Consider the following 6,567-nt stretch of genomic DNA (forward strand, 5'->3'; position numbering starts at 1 on the left):
AAAGGGAGCATCTGTCAGCCTATTAGGTGTTTTTGGTGTATGTAACATGTAAAAGAGGACTTAAAAGGACATAATGGTACTAGTGTCCTTTAAAAAAATATATATCGGCTAGGCACAGCCTGTAATCCCAGCTCTTTGGGAGGCTGAGAGGCAAGGGGACTGCTTGAGGCCAGGAATTCGAGACCAGCCTGAGCAACACAGCAAGACCCCATCCCTACAAAAAGTCAAAAACTTCGCTGGGCACGGTCGTCTAATCTACTTTGGAGGCTGAGGAGGGAGGATCACTTGAGCCCACAAGTTCAAGGTTGCAGTGAGACATGACTGTCACTGCACTCCAGCCTGGGCAACAGAGCAAGACTCTGACTCCAGAAAAGTAGTATCACTAATAAAACTAGTCTTCCCAGGGTCAGCTACCACAAGGCTCTGACTTAAGTCCTTGCCACTAGGTTGCAGTAATACTAATTCTGAATTATGGGATACTACACTTAAACAGCACTATACTAGAGACTGGGAAGGAAATTGGGGCAAAGAACCTAAGTGTTTTAATGAGAAGTTCATACTTAAATTTATTATGGGATGGAATAACACATGGTTCACCTAGCTCCCTAAACATGTTAATTGACAAAATACTACCTGAAATCCTTTACATTTTCTAGGTGTATCAAAATTTCTTGTGTGAAACCATTTTTCACCTATTCTCTGTAAGAATACCTTATATCAACTGACATGAATTACTAATGCTTTTTTATTACAGTGTTTCAGCAAAACCACCATTTGACTGGACCATGATGTACTTGAGGCTATTTGTGGGCTCATGAATATTCAAGTAATTCAAGCTTTCCTTTAATGAATGCTGTTAGAGCTGAAGCATAGGATATGAAGGTCAAACCTCAGTCACTTGAAAATATTGTATATATTATTGTTCATACCCTTTGAAACTTCTCAAACTATAGAATCTCATTCTCATGATGAAAGTTAGGATCAAACTGAACCCTATTTGCCCTTTATTATAAATCCTAGAGATGAACAGTTTATATATAAAAATCCATTTAAAAGTGAAATTTAGATTCTATAAAGAACAAAGTATTGTGAGATTCTGAACGTAATCAGGTCCTCACTTTTTGGTGGGTGGGAAGAATGAAAGAGAACAGTATATTTTTATTTAATACTTAAACTGCCCACAATTCTTCAGTTTTTTCTTTCTTAATTGAATCCCTGTTTCCAACATCTGAGCTCCATCTCCCACTCTCAAAAGAAGTTTCATTATTACAAGTTAAATATTTCTGCCCAAGTATGGCCAATCCCAGACTACTTTTGAGATGTGTCCATACAGAATAACAATTGCTAGCTCCCTGTTGAAGGTTTAACTGCTTAGCCTGCAGGTAACCTGATGAGCTCACGTTGAAGAAATTAAGGTAGAAATTCTCCTACGGTTAGTTCCTTACCGTGAGATAACAGTTTGTTCCTCCTAATAAACTTCTAGTTCCATCCTCTTTTTTTTTTTTTTTTTGGTCATATCCAGCTCTACAAGTTTCACGCTGTTTAAATCACATACCTACAAAAACCTGTTTAAAATGTTTGGATGCTCAGCTTGTTTCAGCCTGAAATTTCTCCAAGACCAATGAAACAAAACAGGATTGTGCCCTGAATACACACCCAAGCTGTAGGCTCCTGCTTAGCTCTATTTTGCTTTGGCCTCCATTAGATCTTCAGCCACAATAGCAGGAGATAACAGTCTTCCTAGAAGCTTTCATCAGCTGCAAGTTTTCTTACAGAATGAAACTTTTCTGCTATTTTCTCACAGTTAATTGGCTATTTGAGAAAACCGAATTTCTGGCTCTCAGCATTTAACTGGATTCTGTGGGTGACTGGATGACCGCTTTGCACATCACCATGGGTGTCATCCCTACCTTCTTTAAACCTTTTGTGCCAGTCAAAAATTCTTGCTCTTGATATGTCATCACCAGAAACTACTTTTTTTTTTTTTTCTCTTTTGCGACAGGGTCTTCCTCTGTCACCCAGGCTGGATGGAGTCTAGTGGAACAATCATAGTTCACTGCACCTTGATACCCTGTGCTCAAGTGATCCTCCAATCTCAGCCTCCTGAGTAGGTGGGACCACAGGTGTGCACCTGTGGCTAATGGCTAATTTAGGTATTGTTTTTTATAGAGATGGGGGGGTCTCCCTATGTTGTCCAGGCCTGTCTTGAACTCACGGGCTCAAGTGATCCTCTTGCCTCAGCCTCCCAAAGTTCTGGGATTACAGGTGTGAGCCACTGGACCCAGCCAGAAACTACTTTTAACAGTTCTAATTGCCACTTGTCTTGGCTGTATATTCAGAAAGAGCCAGTTTGGAATTAGGGTTTTTTGATTGCTATTGATAAGAAGGTTCAAATGCAATAGTCTATTTCAAGTGTCTCACTGACATATTCAACTTTACACAAAGTTTAATATTAATTCTTTGCTCTAACAGTCACCAGTTTTAGGGTCAACAAAAAAATAATTCTATTCACATCTAAGAAACTTAGCTGGTAACCTTAAAAGCTCTGTTGTAGCCAGCAGAAACATAACCTATTCCAGCAATTTCACAAACTACACAAAGAAAAATTCGTAAATATTTCAACAGGTGAGTACAAATAATCTTTGGAGAAGGTGATAAAGATTTCAGTGCTATATCATCTTAGCCTTCTGTTTTCCCACCTACGAAACGGTCGAAAATAAATCAGTATTTTCTTGTCCAATTAATAGGAAAATGATATATGAAATACTTTAATTATATGTCATCAGCACTGTCCCACTCTGAAAGAACCTAAGATTTTAAAAATACATCCTAATAACATGTATATTGCCACTTGTCTTGGCTGTATATTCAAAATGAGCTAGTTTAGAATTATGGTTTTTTTTTTTTTTTCAATTGCTGTTGATTGGTAGGGAGGCTCAAATGCAAGGTACCAAAATAGTTATTTCCAAATATAGAACAACCGAATATGCTGTTGTCTCCAGTCTGTATAATACAGTATGTGTGGTTGGGTTTCTAGGAATTCTAACACATAAGTATTGCTTCCCAAATTCATCCTGCAAATACTACGTAGTGGAGTCAATTTAAAATAAGCACACATACACTGAAAAATACCATCTTATAAGCTTTGAACACATATTTCATACATCTCTCAAACCAAATTTTGAAGAGGTTTTCACAAATTACAATTGTACAACGTGGATGCTGGAATTAAAATAGGTTTTCCACTTCCAGAGCTTTTCCATCATCCCAAACAAATTTTATACCCATTAAATAGCAGCTCCTCATTCTCCCTTCTCCTAGCCCTTGAGAACCTCTATCCTGCTCTCTGTCTACGAATTTGACTATTCTCAGTGCTTCATATAATTGGAATCATACAGTATTTATCCTTGTGTCTGGCTTATTTCACTTAGCATAATGTTTTCCAGGTTCATCCATGTTATAGCCGGTGTCAGAATTTCATTTTTAAGGTTGAATAATATTTCATTGTGTGTGTGCCTCTGTGTGTGTGTCTACTACGTTTTGCTTACCCAGTCATCTGTTGATCAACATTTGGGTTGTTTCCTCTGTTTGGCTATTGTGAATATTGTTATGAACATTGGTGTACAAGTATCTGAGTCCTTGTTCTTTTGGGTATACACTGACAAGTGAAATCGCTGGATCATATGGTAATTCTATGTTTAATTTTTTGAGGAAGTACCATACTATTTTCTAGAGAGGCTGCACCATTTCACATTCCACCAGCAAAGCACAAAGGGTTCCAATTTCTCCATATCCTCACAAACATTTGTTATTTTTCTATGAACGGTCGTAATTATATGTGAAGACTCAGGTATCTACAATGTTACGTATTCTCTTTCCAATTGCACGATTTTTTCAGTGCTTTGCTTTCAGGGAAAACAGACTCAGGCTGGTCTTTCTTATGGTTTTAAGTACAGGGTACTTTAAGATAATTTTGTGGTGTTTGCTAAATTCAAGAATTCAATACACGCCGGGCGTGGTAGCTCACACCTGTAATCCCAGCACTTTGGGAGCCCGATTCCGGCAGATCACCTGAGATCAGGAGTTCGAGACCAGCCTGGCCAACATGGTGAAACCTCGTCTCTACAAAATATACAAAAATTAGCCGGGAGTGGTGGCTGGCGCCTGTAATCCCAGCTATTTGGGAGGCTGAGGTGGGAGGATCGCTTGAACTCGGGAGGCAGAGGTTGCAGTAAGCTGAGATTGCACCACTGTACTCCAGCCTGGGCGACAGAGCGGCACTGTCTCAAAAAAAAAAAAAAAAAAAGAATTTAACACATATTGCCATGTTCCTTTACTGGGGGAATCTCCGTTACTTTTTGGGGAGGCTGCTAGGGCTGCTTAAAGTATTTGTATTAGAAAGGCACTGCCAAGATGTAAACGTGAAGATGTAAACAGGACCTTATCCTACTTAAATTCTCTTTAAATTAGCAGGAAGAGCAGCAGCTAGAAACGGGCTAGGAACAACTGGAATCCACCATTTAACTAAGGCGGTTAATCCCCTAAAGCATGGTAACATACTGTACTGCACCCCCAAAAGTGTTACCAATAGGACCACAAACAAGTTTGCCCACTTTTTAGTGCAAATGTCCCTTTCTTTTTTTTTTTTTTTTTTTTTTTTTGAGACGGGGTCTCGCGCTGTGTCACCCAGGCTGGGGTGCAGTGGGGCGGTTTTGGCCCAATTGCAGCTTCGGCCTCCCAGGTTCACGCCATTCTCCTGCCTGAGCCTCCGAGTAGCTGGGACTACAGGCGCCCGCCACCACGCCCGGCTAGTTTTTTGTATTTTTAGTAGAGACGGGGTTTCACCATGTTAGCCAGGATGGTCTCGATCTCCTGACCTCGTGATCCACCCGCCTCGGCCTCCCAAAGTGCTGGGATTACAGGCTTGAGCCACCGCGCCCGGCACGCAAATGTCCCTTTCAAGATCGCAAATCCTTCAATACACAGGGCCTAATCCAGTCGCGCTTTACTACTACGGGTTCCTCCCGCCAACTGGCAGGAGAGCCGCCCCAGGCACCGCGGAGAAGGCAGGTACGCGTGAGGGAAAGGAGAGCCCGGGCCGCGCCCACCTCGGCCCCTGGCACTGCAGGTCCCGCGGGTCCCGGATTCGAGGCGAAGCGGCCCACAGCCTGCGGCTGCTCAGACCGCCTCACCTCGCCCACCTCCCAGCCGCCTCCTGGCTCCAGGTCCGTAGCAGGAGGAGGCCTACGGAGGTCCCTGGCACGCGAGGAGCAGAAATACCTTGAGGGGCGGGACCAATTGGCCCAGCGCTGGACGAAGACCCGCACCCTCGCGGGAGTTCTGAGAGCCCCGGCAGGCCGCGACAACACTGGGAGACGTGTCTGCCAATCACTGCATGGGGGCGGTCCTGGGTGGGGAGGGCATGCAGTTGGCTAAGCACGGAGAAGCTCGAGTTCCATTGGCCATTTTTCCGGTCCCAAGCCCACCCCTAGGCCTGAATCCCCGTCCAGGTCCGCTGGTCCACTCGGCCGAAAGGCTGGGGAGGAAGGGAGGAAACGCCCGGCTTAGTTTTGTTTCCTTCTGCTGGAGGCAGACGGAAGAGTCCCAGACCTTCACCCATGGTCCCCTGGGCACGTTTCACGCCCAGGTTCTGACATGTCCTGTGGCATTCTGGACCTCTGCCTTCTACCCTATGTCCCACGCTGATCCATCCTAGGCAGGGAGAAGGCAGCGTCGCAGGGACAATGCCAAAATCAAGATATTTCTCTTAGAGCTTTCTAATATTAATACCTTATGTCTAGGTCTGTATAGTATACAATGAGCATATATACTTTTTATAAATCTCTGAAACCACCCCCCTTCATTAAATCATCAAACTAGTCACAGTGAAGTAGGTACTGTTATTCCTTATTTTTCAAGCAAGGAAACATGAGTAGGATTTAGAGGTCACCTCACGTCCTGTCATGTTTACTTCCTAAATATCAGCTGCACCCTGTCCTCATTCCTATTCCCTTGCTTTAATTCAGACCTTCATAGTTGCTTGCCTGGATTAGTTCTACAAATAGCTCCCAACTCCTTTTCCGGTCGTTCTCCAAGCCAAAGATTAATCTTCCTAATGCAAATCTGATCGTGTATCTTAAACCCTTCTCAAACGTCTCAAATGTCAACTCCTTCTGTGGCCCCTCATTGCCTGTAGGTTCTGGCAGAGACTGCTTTTTATTGAAATATAACATGCCCACAGATGAGTACACAAAAATGCACAGTCGGCTGAAATTTCACAAACTAATCACAGTCCTGCCACCAACAACTAATTTAAGAAACAGAACATGGCCCGGCGTGGTGGCTAACGCCTGTAATCCCAACACTTTGGGAGGCCGAGGTGGGCAGATTGCTTGAGGTCAGGAGTTTGAGACCAGCCTGCCAACATGGTGAAACCCCATCTCTACTAAAAATACGAAAATTAGCTGGGTGTGGTGGTGTATGCCTGTAATCCCAGCTACTCGGGAGGCTGAGGCAGGGGAATCGCTTGAACCCGGGAGGTGGAGGCTGCAGTGAGCGAGATCATGC

Source organism: Papio anubis, chromosome 3 (assembly GCF_008728515.1).
Source record: "Papio anubis isolate 15944 chromosome 3, Panubis1.0, whole genome shotgun sequence".
NCBI classification, from domain to species: Eukaryota; Metazoa; Chordata; class Mammalia; order Primates; family Cercopithecidae; genus Papio; species Papio anubis.